This window comes from Cydia fagiglandana, chromosome 4, assembly GCF_963556715.1.
Source record: "Cydia fagiglandana chromosome 4, ilCydFagi1.1, whole genome shotgun sequence".
Taxonomy (NCBI): domain Eukaryota; kingdom Metazoa; phylum Arthropoda; class Insecta; order Lepidoptera; family Tortricidae; genus Cydia; species Cydia fagiglandana.
The window spans coordinates 9,263,298-9,286,163 of record NC_085935.1 but is presented as its reverse complement, the minus strand read 5'-3'; the positions used below and the strand labels follow the sequence as shown (position 1 = coordinate 9,286,163).

The 22,866-nt window shown below is 37.2% G+C and overlaps 1 protein-coding gene across 2 annotated transcripts in view; it reads left to right on the top strand.

The window, feature by feature from the left end:
• The window catches only part of LOC134663649 (protein muscleblind), a 402,754-nt gene that overhangs the window by 195,776 nt on the left and 184,112 nt on the right, over positions 1 to 22,866 (top strand). The window lies entirely within an intron of this gene.

The following is a 22,866-nucleotide window of genomic DNA, read 5'->3' as shown; positions in this document are numbered from 1 at the left end:
TTTCCCTACTCACCATTTTGTTTTAATACCAAATAAAGGAAAACCACCAACGCTAGCTACCAGAATCCGTTAGGTTAGAGATTTCAAGATTAACTTGAAAGAAGTCTAGTCTGTCAAGTCAAAATGTCAGTAGTCATCGAATACGAAGAACATGCTATTAAGGCATTTCCGCTTCCCATCGAGGTGCCCGTCGTCTTCCTATTTTGCTGGAATAGCCCTAATAACATGCCACAACTCATTCTGATTTATTCGTACTCATTATAATTGTGCGCTTCGCTGCCGCTTTGGCCGGCTGTTGCAATTTTCATGCAACCGATCCACGAGAATGGATTCTTTCTGGCAATTTGCTCGTAATACCCCACTGTGCTATTGCAGGAGATAATTTAATTTTGAGATTGCCTCAACGTTAATGGAGCTTTTGTGACTAATTTGACTGTATCTTCGTCCCTAAGCAGTGTCTTTTGTAGCGTTTGTTAGAAGTTTAGTCACCCTGGCTCAAGTCAAATGGTTTTCAACTACATAATTTGTCAGAAATACTAGAAATTAATATTAATTTACTTAGTTTTGGTGATCATTCTACAGCCCGTTGAACATTAAATGCAAAAGCGTAATAAATATACCTACATACTGTATACACACATACTGTACACTGTACTTTACTACATTTATTGTAAACTAACGAGTAATGTGAGGTGTGCAATAAAGAGTATTGTATTGTAAATACGTATATGTATTTTAATATAATTTTATTACAACCACTACAATTATTTACATACAAAATATTTTTTTGGCAGAATTCCACTAGATTTATTTATACACAATCATGTGTTTGAAGTCTAAATCGTCTATATCACTACGTTTTCGTCTAGCTGTAGCCGGTCCGGCGATATTATGTAAATTATGTTGATCCAGGTTATTCAGGTTAATATCATCACGGGCAATTTCCAGCCGTGTTAAACGGGCGACCGACGAAGGACGTCCTGAAATAGTGCTCACATATTTATTGCTGCATGAATCACCGTGCGTTTACTTGTACCGATGTTTGTCATTTAACAGTACAACGTAGAACCATACACACATCACGTATGTATTCTTAGAGCGTTCATTTTCTTGATTAATTGCGATAGTTGGAATGGGAATAGATAACATTATACCAAGAAGCAGAAAATATTTTCTCGCCCACTTGTATAAATAACTTTCCTAACGTTTATTGCTAAAAAAAAGTCTGCCCGAAAATGCCCGAAACAGGTACCTAACTTTGTATAATTTAAAAATAAGACATCGGAAAATAAAATCTATTTAATGATCTCTAATAAAAATAATATAACAGAACTTTATTAGAACAGACATATCGCTATGCAGACTATCATAAAGATTCCATAGAATATCACGATCACATAAACTTATGAATAGCTAATCCATAAAAAAGTACAGCGGAAATTTCACGAGTCGATCGTAAACGGCGACTCTGATTTTAACGCACCACAAATTCTCCCCATTCCATGTGATTACGACTTCTCCAACAATACAATCAATCGTCAACTTTTATTTGACTTATCTTTGAAATAAAAACCAAACAAAACAACGGCCGGGTTCCGCGGATTCCAGAAAGTTTGAAGGTGAGCCGACGACCGTCTTCCTAATAGAGAAGAAAAATACGTTAATGTACCCTCAGAACCTGAAGACAAATAAAGCGAGGCGGACACGGACGAATAAAGGCAGGGAGGCACCGAGATAAATAACAATGATCCTGCGAAACGAGTCACCGCAGCGGGCGGGGCGGCCTTGCCCTGTCACACTACTTTCTTGTTATTGCACTCGCTTACACGCATTTGACACCACCTATCTCGATTCTAGCTACAACTTATTTGACTAAACTTAGTTTACTTACAAGTCATATTTTATTACTAATTATCTTTCTTTCATACACTACGATTATCAAGAACCAAACTAAATGAAAAAGACATTACTTACAGAGCGAGAGTCAATAGAAGGAAATAGAAACAGTACAGACATGACAGGAAAATTGTGTAAATCAAATTATAAATGAAATAATAATATCAGTGTATTTAAAGTAAAACTCGTTTATAGCTTTATTTTTTTAACTTATAACCTTATAAATGAAATAATAATATCAGTGTATTTAAAGTAAAACTCGTTTATAGCTTTATTTTTTTAACTTATAACCTTCTTTGGTTTGTATGACTTATACACATAACACCTAACTCTAGCTACACAACCTACGTGAAACACCATGGGTTCCTCGTGGGTTCCTCGCCAAATAAGACTTTTTCTGACTCAGGTACAGTCAACTGTAAAAATATGGGTGTTGCCAACTTATTCAAAAATATGTCCGTTACGAAACTTTAATAATTACGAGTACATACTTGCAGCTTGCAGCGACTTAACAGCTGACAATTGTAAAGTGTTTAATAAGATTGTAACTCTTCAATCGTTTCCGCCCCGCACATTGACTAAACAAATTAAGTAAAATCTTTTCCTCTTGTCAAAGTCAGTGACTTCTCATAATCTTCCTCTACAAAACAACTTAATTAAAATACTTTGAAATAATAAAATTTCGTATAACTGAGTAACACAATCGACTAAATACTAGACAACGCTTAATCACTACGGAAAATGCTCCACTCTTTTTTTTTATCTGACATTTGTGAATACCAAATGAATGCAGTCTCTGGGTTATATGTTGTTAGTTATGTTACTTGCTGATTAGGTACCTTGCCTGAATTATTGTTCCCTTTATCGAACTGTGTCTATGATTTTTCCGCACTAGATAGTTAATATAAAAGTGCTGACGAAAATAGAGAAGATAATCTGTTATTAACACAAAACATGGTTGAGATTATATAGGTCAAATTGTATCCAAATTAGAGAATTTAAATATTTAATACAATACTTATGGTTATACAACCTACCTAAGGTATAGCAATGTCACTAATATAAAATATATATAATTATAAAATACACAAACTTAAATACAATTTCATCTTCGATCGATAAAAAATCAAATCAAGATTTATCATTAACAACGTCAAGGAAATCAAATAAAAAAAAAAAGGAAAAAAATGTTATCATTTTGTGCCTTATTAAAAAGAAAGGAACGAATTTAATCACGTAGCTGTATACAAAATAAATAATTTTAAAACTAAAAATATGATTTTAAACAAACACAGTCACCCAATATGTTGTCCACATTCGGCTCTTATAAATCTACTTATTATAATTATAAATATATTAATTATGTAGTTATTAAATTTTTGAGATAAAACTGATGTCATTTGTCTGTATCGTCCAATATAAGAGACAGCCAATTGTCGACCGATCGCCGACAAAATCGGAAGCGTCACTCAACGGAATATCGGGATAAAAACACAACGGGACGGGAAATCGGATCAGTGCTAACGAGCACATTGCAATTAAAGTGCCGCGTGTTCCTCTCCCAGTATTTTGCATCTGCTGTTGTCTATCTTTGTTGTGCAGTACGGAAAGCGAATTGTCGTCATAATTTTATACACTTTTACTGTACAAATATGGAAAAGCGTTGAATAGTTAATTTTATTTCAGAAGTTACAGTGAAGTTAATACATACAGTTAAATTAATACCTTGAAACACCGACGCTTTATTTAACGTAAAGCGACTGCTTAGTAACAATAAAAATAAGTCTTCGTTGTCTCACACAATTATCTCGATATATCTTGTATACTAACTGCAGACGATCATTCGAGTTGGAAACCGCAATATCACTACTCTACTGATATTACATTCCCGTTCCCCCCGCCTGTCGCCACGAAGTCGCGGCCCTCACCCCCTCGCCCTCCCTTTAACCCCATAGGGTAATGAGTGCGACCACAGTCGGTTTCGATATGACCTATAAAAATTTAGAACACAATAGGTTTGGCTGGTATAAATATGTTTATACATACTTCATATATATTTCATGACACGTGGATAATATGTTTTACAATATGTGTCTAAATAAATTACAAGATACACTCTCCGAGATTACATATGCACTATTATGTGGTGAGCGGTTTATAAGGAACTTAAATAAATTTGATAATTAAAATATAAATACCTACTCAGGCAATTATTTTGCGTTAGACTATGAATTATTTTTATAGACATTCTTCAACGCTCGTGTGAAGTGAAATTATGAGTAGATAACGACTGTTTTATTTGTCTCTATTTTGTAAGGGAGCCGCGACCATCGCATAGAAGGAAAGACGGCTGTCCATTAGTTGTTTAGGGGCATTATTGACCAGTATTGTAACTGTTTGGCTTAGCACCGACTTCAAACATATCCGTTGCTAGCGCATATAAAAATGATGATATTCTATTCATTCCTTTTGAAGTCGATTTTCTTTTTTTTTAAGGTTAAGAAATTGAATTTTTCCTATTTTAGTTTTAAGTTTTTGTTATGAGTGACGGCCTGACAGCGCAGCAGCATTCTGCGAAACTCGTGCCAGTCATGTCACTAAAGACTTTCGCTTCGGATACGTTTCAAGGTTTGGATCTGAATCCATCAAGATTTGAAGACGTGTACAAACAAAAATTACGTTTGAAATGATAACCGCCTTTTTTGCAGTCGATTAAAAAAGAAATAAAGAAAACATTTCACTAGTAATTGGGTGTTGTAAATTTTCTTTTATAGCAATTTCATCATGTCCATTCAATTTTTTCGGAACTTCCATGAAAAAAATTCTTATGCCAAGGGGGTCAAATCTCACGTCATGAAAAATGTTAAAAAGCACTGCTATACAGAAATATAATAATCTTTTTGCATCGGGTGTTAAAAAGCGTCGAGGAATAACTTTTTACATCCCACTTAAACGTGGAGTGATCGTAACAGCAACTTGTAAGAATCAACTATAAAAACGATTTAATTAAACCGATAAACGACCTTGAATTAATGGGTAATATGGAAAAAGCGAACAGTTCTACTGAAGGCAAAGTGGCAACAAAGTATGGAAAGAGTCTATAACTTGGCTAGAAGTTAGAGCAAGCTAATGTCGGAATTCACTGAACGTTACTTCATCCCGGTGCTTTTTCTTGTCAATAAAGGTTTATATAACGGGCAGAGAACTAACTAAGGAGAAACGATGTCTATTGTTACTCATCATCATCATCATCATCATCATCTCAGCCTATATATGTCCCACTGCTGGGCACAGGCCTCCTCTCGAGCGCGAGAGGGCTTGGGCTATAGTCCCCACGCTAGCCCAATGCGGATTGTTACTCACCAGGTTTTAACTCTAAACTGAATAAAACTTAGCTTTTAAATAAAAATATAGTAGTAGTACTTTATTGCACAAAACAAGTACATAACACAGAGAGAATACAATAAATGTGTACAAAGGCGAACTTATCCCGTTAAGGTATCTCTTCCAGCTAACCTTTAAGTAACTGAGAGATACATATGAATATGATAATACTATTACTTATTCTGTGATATGAAACTAAGATAAAATGTACATGACGGCGAGACTAATAAATATAATACTTATAACGAGGATCATTTTTTTGAGAAGCAAAACTTGAATGATAAAGAGACGAAAATGAATGGTGGAGTCTTTTTCGCTAGTGTTGATATAATATGCGCCGGTTGTGAACTATGCAATAGTCTGGCGGAATCGGTCGGAAACAAATTCAATGCTGCAAGTCTACCGGATTGCTTCATAGTCGTAAACTTGCCCCGCTTCCTACATCCGTTGTTCCACTCGTTCATTTTTAAACAAGCGATTTTCGGTACTATTGTGCAGATATGTTCTCATTGCAACTTGCTTCAAAAATGCACTAGTGTGTATGTTATTATTATTCGTTCGTTATTATTCTTTACTAGACAAGTTTTCCCCTTGTTGGGAATTCTCTGTATATTTTGGGATTACAATTTGATTGGAGTTAACAAAGAGAAGCTCACTAGTGAATTCAGTGACCCAATTTCCGGGACGTCGAGTGGCGTATATATATCGTGAAATGCCATGAGATCACAACTCCACCTGTATGGAATAGACCCGTGTAATATATGTATCATCTCATCACAATAAAAATATCAATTCTAATTGAAAAGAGAACAAAGTTGCCAAAAATGTGTTAAAATTATAAATACTTAGATACAAACTGAAATAAATGTCCAAGGCCTCCAGTGCCCCAGGCTGGATCGATCGTGGAGAGGACGCTGGTTCGATTCCAGCCTGGGGCACTGGAGGCCTTGGTCACTTTTTCTTAGTATATGACATTTATTTCAGTTTATAATTTATATAGTAGTGTTTCTACTTGATAAAAACAAATTAAAATATTTTCTAAAAAATAATTTAATTTGTTCAAATACTTCTAATAGTACTTAGATACAATTATAAGTATTATAACACCAATAATCGAATAGTTCAGGTATGTAAAAATATTATGTATGAGAATAGTGAATATAGTCAGCACCTCAAAAATACACCTACTTTGAAAACTCACATTACTGTTTTTCGTGTGACAAATGTATAAAAACTCCAATGTTTTCTTGCAAATAATGGCATTTTTCCAAACATCGACGTCTTCAAGCCGATGGCAAGCACATAGCGCCCGAGGCGTTACACGCGCTGCTTGGCACGTAATTTGGTTTTAGTACATAAACACGACTGACTAATCAGTCATAGCTCTTAATTTATGGTTTTAAAATTTACGTTTGGAATCACTCTACATTTTACCAAGTGTAATTTTTAATCTTTTAGCGAGTCTCCGGCGCACGCACATAAATCGCATCTGAATTACGACCCGCCCCGATCCAAGCCGATTTAAGCTTACTGTCTTCGTTGCTGTAAATTGTGACTCCATTCAACGAGTGGCCGTAAACAAATCGATCGTTTTAGTCACTGTGTCGAATGTAAGACTAGTTCAATTTAGTGTCATTTGGCGTTTGGAATCCCTGGTATCGTAATATTCCTGGTACCTAAAAAATAGGGCTGTGCTATCTCTACCAGTCCTCGAAACAAGTTTTAGTCGAATACCACTAACAATTGTCCAATGTTTCTTGGCTAAACTAAACTGACTAATAATAACTAATAAATAATAGTTATCGCTAGTAAAAGCGCGTTTTCCCAAGTGAAAACTAGTTTTACTAAACTACAGTTTGAATGAAAAATAAAAATAGTTTTCAACGAGGCACTTTGCAAAAACTAGTTCTGATTGGAAAAGCTTAGTTAAAACTAGTTTTCATCAAAGTACTTATCTATACTTTGTGAAAACTAGTTTGACTAAAAACAGGTTTTACAGTAACATAGGTAGGTATATGTATAAGAGGGAAAATATTTCCTTGAATAGAGTACTAATGCACATTTATATATTAAGGACGGGTCACTCACGTATTTTCAGTCGAAAAACGATCGAAAGGTTTCACTCCGTACCTCTTTTCTTCTTCTTCTGTGTTTTTCATATAGGTATTTAATATGTCTGTGTCCCACTGAAGTTTTGTTATTTTAACTAATGCATATTTCTGTTTCATATTAACAGTCAGTAAGTCATAACAGATCAGAACTAATATAAATAATAACCTCCAATCGTTGCGAAGCTCGACTGCAAAATAAGAAAGAAAGAAATCCTTGGAAATGAGTTGTGTAGTCTCGCTTAAGTAGTTCTTCGTTATTATACTTCTTACCGGTTGAATTTTGATTTATGGCTTTAATTTGGGAAAGGTTGGCGACGACAGCCCGAGACATGTCGGAGTGGTTCAAGGAGCCATCGTGCATTTGTTTAATTAATCTTAAGCTAAGACGGCGCTACGCTTTGGGTGCACTACACTTGGCCCAACTTTAAACTCGTTAAAAGTTGCTTTGAAACATTTGGCGCCAGATAAGCCGCAGTCAGACTTCGGTTTCGAGATTGTTAACTAATCTACTGTTATAATTAAACAGCGTTTCATGTTTCATTTCTACAAGCTTTCTTTTGATTAATATCTGTTTTACAACTGTTTTCACTCAAGTCCAAAAGTTAAAGACCGCACAGCCTTTCGATATTGCTGTTGTTCAAGTTAATAAGACAAAATGTTGCAGTTTTCCGTTTCCAGTTTCTGTAAATAGAATCCGCGGGCTATGACGCTCTCTACACAAAAGCAATAAAATTGTAAGGAGGGCTATTGAAGACACTCCAGGGCACCGTCGCATGTATGCTGGCCACCAAAAGCATGCACATAACGGGCTGACAGTGAACAAGGCTCATTTCGCTTGCACGAGATGGCCGACAATGGCCCTTAACGCGTAATTACTCAAATAGATTGTCCATTCGAGTATTGTCTATACCTATGCTTATGCCGCAATAGCCGAACCGTCATTAGATTAATAAATTATTTGAATGGCACTCGAATTTAATGGCCACCTGTCAAACTGAATCGCTCAGAATGTGTTGTGCAATACCAATGTGTTGTTACATGCATCTACAGGTAGACAAAGTATAGTCCTAAACGTCAATGCCAAATGCCTTTTAATACAATGACAATCGTTTGCAGAAAACGAAACGAAACGCTTTCATTTCCATAGGTACATTATTTACGTTTATCTCAGCGTTTCGTTTCGTTTTCTGCGAACGATTGTCATCTTGGCTAGCTCCCCCTGTTACAATAACACGGAGATTAATGCTTTATTTGCACATGTTCGACATGTTCGTACCTAGATATAATTTGGGAAAACAGAATAAAACTATCTTATTTCCAGTATATGTTCAATTAATTAAAACACACAACACTAAAGTACTTATCACGTAAAGAAAGTGTCACATAAATGGTCCACCTTGACAGGTTCATAATTAAATTATAAACATCTGAAGTCCAGTTTCTCCAGTCTGTCAGACGGCATTTAATCAGAGGTTTTGATCAACACGTCCTCGCTTGGCAATATAATTACAGTTAACAGCAGGACGGCGACGTTATCGCTCGTATAAATTAGGCCGATTTACATTTAGGCAGCGCGACATAGCGGCCATTATCGTGAATGATGCAGGATGGCTCCTGGCCTTTGGTAAAGCCTAGTCGGCAACCTAAGGTGGAATAGGATTGGCATCTGATTTATTCAGGGTAGCTATCTATGGTTTAAGTATCCATACACCCTACGGAGATACTCAACAGTACAAAGAACTTCATTTCCGACCGATTTTGTACCTTGTCACAGTGACAATAGTATTAAGGTCTCTAGCGACTTTCCTATTGATTGTCACTGTAACAAGGTACTTATTAAATGGTTTGGAAATGAAGTTCTTTGACTGTACATCCTAGCCCCATACTAGTGCGTACCTTACTTACTAGGAAGCAAAACGATTTTTTTTAATTCATACTTCACCTGTGAATTAAATGTAGTAATTTACATAGAAACTAAACTAGAAGACGTTTGGGCTTTATTGCATATATATATTTAGAAAAAGATAACTTCAATGACATACCTGTTAACAACACCACGTCGCACTGAAAATATTGTCAATCGAATTAAAGACATTCATACCCTGTGCGTTCAAATTATATCATTCACGCGCTTATAAATTAAATTCCCATATTCTAGCAAAACCACTGCAAATTGGTCTTAATTTAAGCGAAACGTATCGCCTTAATGCTAAGCATATAAGCAATCTCACTTTATTACTGTACGAAGGGTTGGGGACGGCACCGCCCGATGTAAGGGTTGCTGCCACAATAATTTCTCCCACATAATATTATTTATTACACAGACTTGGAGACAATCCCCTGTGATACAACATGACACAGACATAGATTCTAACCTAAGCCCAAAATGTAATAAAGCTGAAACTGATATGAGTAAACTGTGTTCGGCACATAAGCTGGCCTGATTTATCCTACCTACAGGAGTATAGTGAGGCACGACGAAAGTGATAATATTTCATCGTCGACTTATATGTATAAACGATTTATTTATTTATTTTCTTAATAAACCAAGCTTGATCAAGGTTAATGCATTTTGGTTCAATTAATAAGGACTAGTACTTGAGATATAGGGCCCCCCCACATCTAGCGTCTTTCGAGCGTCGGCGTCTGGTCAGCGCTATGGAAAATGACGTCGCTGCGCAGTTGCGTCGACGTTGCGTCGAGAATTGTAGACGCCGACACTCGAAAGACGCCAGATGTGGGGGGGCCCTTATGTAGATGTATCAACAGTGAACCTATTACGATAGTCGATTTTATCATGTAATAAAGACGAGTTTTGAATTTTGTTTTTAATAAAACCTATTAAGAAAAGACGGGCGATAGATCGCATCTTCATCCTGTGACAAATTGCGAATCAAACAAATAACTAAGTCCCACCAATTGCCTGCGTGATCGCGATTGCAATTTCATTTTTTCGCCGCAACACAGTCCCAACGTCTTCATAGCTTAGACACTATTAGATTCATTATTGAGGATATCGATGAAAATCTCCAACATCCAATCTCTTGGGGATCGCTGGCGGCGGGCGTATTCTTGTAATTTCTGAGGCATAATTTTATTTATTAGAGTGTGCCCTCGCTGGAGCAGCGAGAACACCCCATTTGCCGCTTCATTGACTTACAACGCCACTCCATAACACTTCGCACATATTTCTGTAGCGCTCTCTTGCCGATATTAGATCCTTCGCACCTCATTATATTGCGAATGACATTTAATAAAACATTATGGGTACGCCGCGAAAGCGATTTTCGATAACAAAAGCTATCTTAAGAACCCGATTTTTTAAGACATCTTGTTCATTTTTATAAACCTACCTATGCCATATGTGTTAACATCTCTCTGTGTAAACAATAATGTAGGTCCAAATGAAATATTAATAACAATAATAACTAATAGGGCAATTTCAAGTAGGTACCTATTCATTTAAACCAGGCTGAAATTAAGGGATTAAAAACTATAAAATTTAATGTATCTCCTACAGGAAACGATACACAGATACGGCTTCAATAACTAAAACAGCGCTATATTATAACTGTAAAACAAAGTAAATATATAATCGCCATTAATTTACCCCGTCCGAAACAAAGGGAAGCCCATCTCGATAAACCACACAATTAGTTTTAGCCCATCCGCCACCACATTTGTATCAAACAAATTATTTAAATTCTGGTAGCAATACAGGGGTAATGTCAATATTGCCGGTTCAATAGTTTACGGTTTACCTTGTGATGTGACACGAACGCAAATTACATGGTCCAACGCGCAACGCCCGCTTTTTAACCTGCGCCGGGATCGTACACCGATGTCAAATTGGCATATAATTATGGGACCCACGTTTGTTGCGTTTTATTTTAGGGTTCCGTACCCAAAGGGTAAAACGGGACCCTATTACTAAGACTCTGCTGTCCGTCCGTCCGTCTGTCACCAGGCTGTATCTCACGAACCGTGATAGCTATTGTAACAGTTGACATATTCACAGATGATGTATTTCTGTTGCCGCTATAACAACAAATACTAAAAACGGAATAAAATAAAGATTTAAGTGGGGCTCCCATACAACAAACGTGATTTTTGACCGAAGTTAAGCAACGTCGGGCGGGGTCAGTACTTGGATGGGTGACCGTTTTTTTTGCATTTGTTTGCATTATGGTACGGAACCCTTCGTGCGCGAGTCCGACTCGCACTTGTTTTTGTTTTCTTTTTATAAACACACCTAGTTACCCGAAGCATCTAGGGACATATCACGGTTGTGCACAGAATGTCCCTGTAAGTCTCTACAGAGATACGCCGAGAGATATCAGCAGCGGGGCGTACATAAAATTCGATTGCTACCAACTGGCCTAATTTGAGAGAGTTGCACCCTATCCATCATAAAAGCAGGCCGAATTAGCTCCGACTTAGCCTTAGGCTCCAACAGGTATGGCTGAGGCTACGTTACAGCATATTATTTAAAAAATAATGCTTAAATAAGGATAACGTGCCTAAGTTACTGGCAGTTTCAGATTCTCTGAGAAGCAACCAGAACACTGCTTAGATAAAAAAAAATAACAAGGGACGTATTGTGTAACAAAAATGCAATACCAATTTAATATTAATGGTAATGCCACTGTCGTACGGTCAGCCAAGAAAGTCGAAAAGTGGTAGACCACTTTCTTGGCTGACTGTATCTACATATAAAGCAAGCCAAAGGCTCTGCTAGCGATTATCACATAAGGCCTGATTCGAATTCAATCTGCCAAATTGAAAACCCTATTAATGGTACTGAAGCTAGCTGAATCAAGATTTGTTTTTCCATAATTTATTGAAAATTTGTTTAAAAATTGTTATTTATAAGTAAATTCATCATTTTCCATTTCTTCCCGCTCCTGTCGTTAGTTTTGTTGTATGCCCTCCATCATACATCCGACAGTGTTTTTTGACAGTTTCTTAGTTTGAGTCCTATCAAGAACAATGTTTATTTTGAAATATTATATTGCATATAGTTTTTGTTGTTTTAACGAACTAATTCCTTGGACACTCCACTCCATACCGTTCAATAGGTCAATACTGTGGGACTTTGTTGAATCAAGTTTTTTGGTCCGATTTCGAGGGTACTGGCTTAAGCATGCTGATTGCCTCATAAACATCGTGGATCATCTCCAAATATTATCAAAGTAATATTGGAAATCCGCATTATTAAACTAAAGCTGCGAACCGTTTCTTTTAGTGATGTTGGTGTCGATTTCTCTGTCGAAAAGTAACCAATGCCCGGTAACTGACACCACATCGACGAAATTCCTGATACGCCAGATATTTGAAGATATGTCTAGATCCTCATTGTTTCATGGATATTGCAATGAAATTACCTTTCAGTATTGGTATAATATTAGGTAACAGGTTATGTTGGAAATTAGTTATGTGCAAGTTTCTTCCATACTTATCAAGTTTTTGACAGCAATTTGGCGCCTAATTAAAAAGACGGCGGCGTTTATTTGATTTTTTTGATCATCTTAGAATTGATAAAAAAAAAATTTTTTGGTATAATAATTTTGTGATTCTGATAATTATAATGTCGTAGTGTATATATAAAGTAAGCTAGAAAATATCCAAGAAAAATCACTCTGAATTTGTCAAATTTGTTTCGAATCAGGCCTTAGGTATTCTAAATTTAAAAAAAAACAGTGGAAGAAATAAACGATTACTTCCACTTCACCAAAGTTCAAGAAAATGTAAATATAAAGACTCAAATATTCCACCTCATAAAACATTATGCAGTCAGTTGCATTTTAACTCGGTAACCAGCGACAGTTTAGTGCAAATGAGATATTCATTTTTATTCCTACCTCCTTCTGGAAACCATGAGTATAATTTTACTTTATTCTATCATTTATTTTTGTAACATTGGGACTGAAAATTAAATGGTATGTAGGGGAGACCTAGAAGAGTTGAAACAAATTTTACTTTTTCGGTCGTAACTTGTCTATTTATTACCAATTTATTTTAACCCAGTTATACAGTGTATAAATTCAATACGGGTGAATATTTAAACGGTGGTTAGCATAGGTCCTGAGAAGTATGTTGAGAATATTGAGATACATTTTGCTTAAAAAAATACAATGAAAAATTAACCATACAAAATAATTCGGTCCACAATGTATACCCACACCCCACACACACACACAAGAGAAGGGATACGAGCTTTATAAAGTAACTGTCAACTCTTGTACCACTGCCGTATTCGAACTTCAAGATATTCACAAGAGACGACACGTACTAGATACGTTATTGTTTAGATATCAACTAGTTCTCTTTTGCAGCGCAATTCGGGCAACCAATGTCACTTTTACGTTAGATAGAATAAGATATCTATTAGATGTGAATTGGATCTCTAAGTCATATCCTGTGGAAATCGTTCAAGAGTATCTCCAGAATTGCGCAAATGTCATATTTGACAGGTTAGATCTTAAACATATCGTTATCGTATCTCGGTGATGTCTAAAAGACATCTAATAGATGTCTATTTCAAAATCCGAATCGGGCCCTTAGGGTAACATTCCATTTCTGACCGCAGCTGCACTACTACATGTACGAAAGCGTCGGTGTTATTGTCATTTTTTATAGAAAAATGAACGGTAGTGCTGCTGTCCTTGGAAATGGACTGTCACCTTTAAAAATCTCTTATCTCGTAATATCATAATTAAGTGTAATATCATAATTTATGATTAGACGGATAAATTCTAATATATCTGGCTTAATTTATTGCCCGTATTGAATTTGCACACTGTATAAGTTGTCATTATTATTTACTAGCTGTTGCCCGCGACTTCGTCCGCGTGGAAGCTTCTTCTTAAATCTTCAACATTTTACATCTTTAGTACCTATAATTTTCATATCCAAGCAATGTTGAAATTAAGTACTTTTCTTTTTTAACAAGTTGTATGAAGTTTTAACTAAGTCAAGTGGATTTTGATGTTGGTTGCTGAAATTACTTTTCTTGTATTCTCATAATACAAACATTCAAGTTCCGCACTCACAAAATATCTGATCTCCATACAAACTTTCAACCCCTTTCTCACCACCTTGGGGGATGATTTTCAAGAATGCTTGAATTAGTTTTCATGTTTTTTTTTTATTTAATACCTTTTTTTTGCAAAACTTGCAAGTTCCTAGCTTAAAATTAAATTTACACCCCAAGACGAACTTTCATCCCCTTTTTAACCCCCTTAGGGGTTGAATTTCCAAAAACGTTGCAATCACTTTTTTTTTGTAATCGGCTATTATGTCTTACTAAGAAGTTTTAAAGCATTTGTAATGGATTCAAACTTTGAACCCCATTTTAACTCTGTTAGGGGATGAATTTTACAAATCGCTGAAATCTCTTTTATTATCTTCTAATAATATCCCCAAATACAAAGATCAAATGCCGCGCTCGAAAAAAATGTATGATATCCATACAAACTTTCAACCCCGTTTTCACCACCATAGGGGATGAATTTTCAAAAACGCTGAAATTAGTTTTCTTGTTTTTTAATTTAAAACGTTTTTACAAAGTTTCAAGTTCCTTGCTTAAAATAAAATCTGCACCCGCATACGAACTTTCATCCCCTTTTTAACCCCCTTAGCGGCTGAAATTACAAAAACGTTGCAATTACTTTTTTTTTGTAATTGGCTATTATGCCTTTCTAATAAGTTTCAAAACCATTTGTAATGGATTCAAACTTTCAACCCCTTTTTAACCCTGTTAGGGAATGAATTTTACAAAACGCTGAAATTACTTTTCTTGTCTTCTAATAATATCCCTAAATACAAAGATTCAAGTCCCACACTCGAAAAAATGTTTGATATCCATACAAACTTTCAACCTCTTTTTCAGGGATGAATTTTCAAAAACGCTGAAATTAGTTTTCTTTTATTTTAATAATATATCTTTTAACGAAGTTTCAAATTCCTAGCTCAAAAAAAACTTTTACCCCATACAAACTTTCATCCCCTTTTTAACCCCTTTAGGGGTTGAATTTCTCAAAATCGCTTCTTATCTCTTGTACACTTTATAAATGCAATCTGGTGTGCAAATTTCAACTTTCTGGCTCTGCGTTGATGAATCAGTCAGTCAGTCAGTCAGTCAGGACACTTGCATTTATATATATATATATATATAGATGTGTAATCCCAATCTCCTTGATCTGTAATCCACGGGCCAAAGCTCTGAAACTTTTCGTTAACTAATCAGCTAATCACCGATACACATTAAAATGGATTAATAATGAAGTCCGGCGCCCACCAAAAGGTCCTAACTGTAAACTTCTCCGTTTTCCACCAACATTCCGTGCGGTCTGACGGATTTTGATTTATCATTTTAATTTGGAGCGCGACGACAGCGCGAGGTGTGCCTCGGGCCCCGCGGGACCCCGACCCTAGCCTTAAATTCCTTCTATTAAATACAATTATTCGGTGTTATCCTAACATCTTTATATTTGTGTTTGCTTTAAATATGCTATATTGTAACGCTGTTAAAACAATCATTTTCCTCAAGCCGAAACTTTTATGTCTGATATTTTTCTGGATACCGGCCTGAATAAATATTTTGGTAAGAACTGGTCAAGATGACTCCATCTCCTAATTATATAAACTTATAATTATCCAATTTATCAAATTTCTTTTTTAAATTAGTAAGTACTTTGACTATTAATAGATTAGATGTGTCAGTGTCAAAAGTGACGTTTTTCTTTGAAGACGTATCTTAAAGTTAATATCGGGCAGTAGGTCTGCTACTGTACCAGAGTGCGTACAGTTGTGTGACGTCACGCGACGTCTCTCCCCTCGCCTTTGGCGTGCCGCCGCCCTCCTTCATTTGTTTTCTGGTGTCACTTCTTATCTCGTCTCGCAATTATTACAATTTGTCCGCCCCTCCCCTTATCTTTGTGAGTTTGCCACTTCAGCATAAAGCCAGCCGACTTCAGCAGATTCGCAAGATCATATTGAAGGCAAACTCGTTGTTTTTTTCGTTGGGTGTTTTCAAAAGTTTAAGAAACGAGAGACCTGACTTGAGTAAATTATAGAGGTGACCACTAACATCTGCTTGTAGAAAAAGTTTCTTTTGTTTCGTTTTTTAAAGTGAACCTTTTGTAAACAAGCTTATCTTAATCTCTAGAACTTTGCCATTTACATAATAATTATTCGACAGCAGTTTGAATTCTGATACGTGTAGTGGCGTTCCTATTAGGGTTCAAGAATCCCAACCTCAAACTATCTCTTTCCTCTTGAGGCCCCGAGGCCCATATAAAGAATTTAATCCAAATCGATTTTGAATTAAAATTGAATATAATAAGGTGTAGCATGGAGTGACTCACACACAGCTGACCACCCACCGCGAATCGATTTAATAAATTAATTGTTCATTTTCCAAATGTAATATGATACCATGTAATACGATATTGCAAGCATAAAAATAATGTTACATTTCCTCAACCTTGTACTTTAGACCTAGTGTAAAGAACAAAGGAAATGCTTTCCTATATAAACCGCACATTTAATTATAAAATACAATTGATATCCAACCGTTGCGTGTATCACTCATATACACTTCATGGCGACCCTGCCAGTCGGGCTGCTCGAGGCAGCCCCGGCTTAGACGCCGCCCACCGCCAGCCGGCCAGCCACCCAGCCGCCCAGCCAGCCAGCTAGCCCAGTTTAAACGCCGCATAGTAGCCCACCGCCAGCCAACCAGCCCCGCCGCCACTACCAACACCGCCTGTGCCCAACAGCAAACACCAGATGACTACAGGCCAGCACGAGTGCGGCATGTGCGCGCCGCCCGCCACCGGCGCCAGTGTGCTCCCCAAACCCCACCCGCACCCGCGCTACAACAACAAGGCCGCCCGGCTCCGCACCTTCGAAGATTGGCCCAAGAGCATGAAGCAGAAGCCCGAGGAGCTCGACGAGGCCGGCTTCTACTACACCGGCCAGAGCGACAAGACAAAGTGCTTCTACTGCGACGGAGGACTCAAGGACTGGGAGGAGGACGACGTCCCGTGGGAGCAGCACGCGCGTTGGTTCGACCGGTGCCCGTACGTTCAGCTCGTCAAGGGAGAAGATTACGTCCAGAAGGTCATATCGAAGGCATGCGTCATCCCCAAAATGGTACCCGTTGTGAAAACTATCAAGTAAGCAAGCACACCAACTACTTAAGAATATTTTTTTTTCGCCTTATTACAATTATCAGTTAAAATTATCATTAAGTATAATATTAAACCAAATTCAAAACTACAATAATAACAAGGGGGACTCAGGAGACTTTCGTTTAAATCGGTTAAGCAGTTTAAGCGTGGCAAGGCCACAGACAGACAGACAGAGTTACTTCCGCGTTTATAATATTAGTAGGGATTTAATGTTGGAATTAGGTAGGATTCAACGTACGCTAACCTGCTTACTTTATTCTGGTTAGTTACCATGGTTGTTTTTATAAATATATATGTCAGTATGAAAATAAACATACAACTGAAGTTACGTGTTTTTTATTTAACGGTTATGGGCTTACACTAAAGATGGATAAAGAATTGATAACGGGCATTGGCATGCTGCAGAAATTCAGTGCGGAAAACTACCTACAATGGAAGTTCCAGTTAAGGTGCGCTTTCAAAGCGAAAGGTCTAGGCAGTTTATAGAAAGTGAAGAAAACGAATCCACTGGTACGAGTGCGAGCACGGGCGGCACTGGGGAGTCTCTGGCGGCCGGAGCCCTGCGAGAGCGGCAAGATGCGGCCGCAATGTTCATAATCACATCGTCTTTGACATATGAACAGATGGTAATAATTGAAAACTGTACATCAGCGAGGCAGATGATAGAAAAATTTGACGCAGTTTATGCTCAAAAATCTGAATTTAATAAAATGTCTCTTCATGAACGATTCTACGCATATAAGATGAAAGAGAAAGATGGAATTGCACAACACATTGCAAAAGTTGAATCACTGGCAAAACAAATAAAAGAGGCCGGCGACACCGTAAGCGACGCAGCAATTATCACAAAAATTATTGGCAGTCTTCCAACCAAATACAGAAATGTTAGACAAGCATGGCTATCGATGGATGCTTCAAAACAAACAATAGCTAACTTAACTGCAAGGCTTCTGGATGAAGAAGCGAGCCTTAGCAATGATGACATCGCCGATCCTATTGCCTTAGCTACTGTTACTAAGAGCTCATATCCTGAGAGAAGATCTTTTGTAAGGCCTCCCATTTGTTACTATTGTCAAAAACAAGGACATATAGCAAAAGATTGCTATTCGCGAAAACGAAGCCTTAACAAATCGAACTCAGGAGCAAATATGACGTACTCGGCATTCATGGTCAAAACCTATACAGAAAACTTACAAGCTGGAGACAACGACATCTGGTATCTAGACAGTGGAGCTTCAGGTCATATGACCAGCAGATTAGATTTTTTTAATAAAATTGATGAATGCCCAACAAAAACAGTGAAACTCGGTGACAACTTTGAACTGAACGTTGAAGGGGCAGGAACAGTCTATATTAAGAAGTTGCTTAATAACCAGTGGTACGACTCTGAAATTAATAACGTACTGTATATTCCACAACTTAAGAAAAACCTAATATCTGAAGGTGTTTTAACCGAAAAAGGCTATACAATTATCAAAGAAAAGTGGCATGTACATATATTAGATGCCGAAAAAAGGTTGGTGGCTTATGCACACAAACAACCAAATAATTTATATCGGTTACTATTTAAAACCGCTTTACATGAAACTCTGAGTGGCGATGTCAATGCTGTGACAGCTGACAATAATTTAAAACTCTGGCATGACAGGCTCTGCCATATAAACATTAACTATTTGAAAATTTTGATAAACAATGGAACTTTACAAGGAATTTCTCAAAATGATTTTAAAGATTTTTTCTGTGAGGCATGCGCTTATGGAAAGCAACACCGACTTCCATTTCCTGCAAAACCAGACACTGAGAAGAGGGTCTGCCGCCCTGGCGAAATTATTTATTCAGATGTATGCGGGCCTATGTCAACACCTTCGATATCTGGTTTTAAATATTTCGTTCTATTTAAAGATGCATGTACCGGCTATAGAATCGCATTCTTCATAAAATACAAGAGTGATGTCTTTGAAAATTTCAAGGAGTTTTACGGCTTATTCAAAATAAATTTGGACGTCCTCTCAGAGTACTACATACAGATTGTGGCGGTGAATATTGCAATAATCAATTTAAAGCATTTCTAAATAACTTTGGGATAACTTTGGAAACAACAGCACCGTACACGCCCGAACAAAACCCGCGTGCCGAACGCGATATGCGCACGATTATGGAATCAGCGCGAACCATGCTCCAGAATTCTAAGCGCCCCAAGCATCTCTGGGCCGAAGCTGTCAATTGTGCCATATATGTTCTGAACAGAACTCCTACTAAACAGACGCCGAACTCAACCCCTTATCAGGAGTGGACTGGACAAAAGGCCTATGTAAATCATACAAAAATATTTGGCTGCGACGCATACATGCATATACCAAACCAATTGAGACGAAAACTTGACTCGAAGAGTAAAAAATTAGTCTTTGTTGGCTATGACGGGAACTCTAACAATTACCGTCTTTATGATCCTATTACAAAGAAGATACACATTTCACATAATGTACTTTTCAATGAGCAAGGAGACCACGACCGGTGAGCAAGGAGACCACGACCAACTACTGCAGTTTGTAATAGAAGACAACGTTGAGCAGAATGTTTTGACTGAACCCCGCAGCCCGGTTCTCATAGAAGACATTATTGGCACTGGTCATCAACCTTCGATGGAGGATAATCGTAATCTGATAGATAGTTTCTTTGATACTAACGAAACATCAACTGCAGAAGACTTAAATGAGACAAGAATGTTGAGGCCGAGAGAAAATCTCAAAGCTCCAAGCCGATATGAGGCTAATATTATTTTTGAAGAACCAAACACTTATGAAGAAGCAATGAAAAGCCCTGATGTAGATGAATGGAAAGGTGCCATAGACGAGGAACTAAAGTCATTAAAAGAAAATAAAACCTGGGAAATTACTGAATTACCAGACGGAAAGAAACCAATAACATCTAAGTGGGTATTCAAAAAGAAAATAAATCCAGATGGCACAGTTTTACGCTATAAAGCACGACTCGTGGCAAGAGGATTTGATCAGAAACCTGGAATAGACTACTTTGAGACCTTTTCTCCAACAACCAGGTACGATTCAATAAGAATTCTACTTGCAGTTTGTGCCGATAAAAAGTATGAAATGACTCAATTTGACGTGAAGACAGCATTTTTATACGGGAATCTAGATGAAGAAATATACATGCTGCCACCGCAAGGACTTGACGTAGATGCGAAGAAAGTATGTAAATTGAAACGTTCTCTCTATGGACTCAAACAGGCTCCACGATGCTGGAATAGAAAACTCGATGAATTCCTAAGGCAAATTGGCTTTCAAAGCATACAAGCAGACACGTGTGTCTATGTGGGACTACTAGATAATGAAAGAGTGATACTCATAATTTATGTCGATGATGGACTATTGTTCTCTAAGAAGAAATCTACACTTACAACGTTCCTTAATCTATTTAGAAAGCAGTTTGAAATAACAGTCGAGGAAAACCCGAAATATTTTGTTGGTTTAGAAATGGAAAAGAATAAAGAAAACGGCACTATTCTTATTCATCAATCAAACTACGTGAAGAATATGTTAAGAAGGTTTAACATGATAGATGCCAAGTCGGTGAGCACTCCAATTGAAACCAACACCGTTGCTATATGCGATGACATTGACAAGAATGCACCATACAGAGAAGTTGTCGGGTGTCTGATTTATCTTGCAACTACAACTAGACCAGACATTTCCTATGCAGTGGGAGTTGCGAGTAGATACTTAACTAATTATACTGCGTCCCACTGGCATCTTGTAAAGAGAATCATGCGCTATCTTGCAGGCACTTCACAGCTTGGTTTATTGTACAGTGGCAGTGGTGATCCACATCTTATTGGATTTTCTGATGCTGATTATGCTACAGATTCAGAGTCTAGAAGGTCGACGACAGGGTATCTGTTTTTAATGAATGGCGGACCAATCACTTGGAGCAGCCGTCGACAGCCTTCAGTGGCTCTCTCAACGACAGAATCAGAATATATGGCTTTGTGTGATGCAACAAAGGAAGCTATGTGGATTCGCCAATTCCTGAACCAAATCGATGAGAGTTTGAACTGCAAACCATTAAACATATATGTCGACAACCAGAGCGCTATAAAATTGGTTAAAAATCCAGAATTTCACAAGCGCTCAAAACATATAGACGTCCGATATCATTACGTACGTGAACGGTACGAGGCTGGAGACATAACCGTCACATATGTCAATACAGAAGACCAACTTGCAGACGGTTTGACCAAGCCCCTCCCGAAAGACAAATTTATAAGATTTAAAAACAAAATACTGATCTGAACATTTTCATTTAGTGGGAGTTATTATGACCATTCCTTTTATTTAAAGTGAAACAACCGTTAATGTTACAGTGGAGTGACTAGTGCAGAAGCTATCTCTTGTTTTTGTTTTATTATGTTTTTTTGCTATATCCTACCTAAGTGGGAGTGTTGGAATTAGGTAGGATTCAACGTACGCTAACCTGCTTACTTTATTCTGGTTAGTTACCATGGTTGTTTTTATAAATATGTATATATGTCAGTATGAAAATAAACATACAACTGAAGTTACGTGTTTTTTATTTAACATTTAACACGTTATTTGTAACAAACTGATAAGAAACGAACAAGGCAATGAATTATATTTTAAGCCACTCAGTCTTATCCGTATAAAACTTTGCAAGTATATGTAATGTAATCCAGCCGATAGTACAATAATTTGATACCATGGACCTGATCTGAGTTGACGCCAGGAAGTGGATAGTAAAAGTCTTCAGTAGGTAGCTTCTGGTTTACATTGTAACCCCTCGAGTTTAAGTTCATAAGATTATTTTCTGCGAACCCTAACTTTTGGGGGGTAAGACCAGTTTGTAATAAAAGCATATTATGTATTTTAGGTGCAGTATTTGACAGATTTTTTTATGTACTATAGATAGGTATGTAGTTTTTAAATAAATATATAAATAAATAAATATTATAGGACATTTTTACACAAATTGACTAAGGCCCACGGTAAGATCAAGAAGGCTTGTGTTGTGGGTACTCAGACAACGATATATATAATATATAAATACTTAAATACATAGAAAACAACCATGATTCAGGAACAAATATCTGTATCATCATACAAATAACTAAATGCCCTTACCAGGATTCGAACCCGGGACCATCGGCTTCACAGGCAGGGCCCACCTACCCACTAGGCCAGACCGGTCGTCAACCACCAAGTTTTTGTACTTAGTTTCATCCGTACTCATTTTACTTGTGTGGG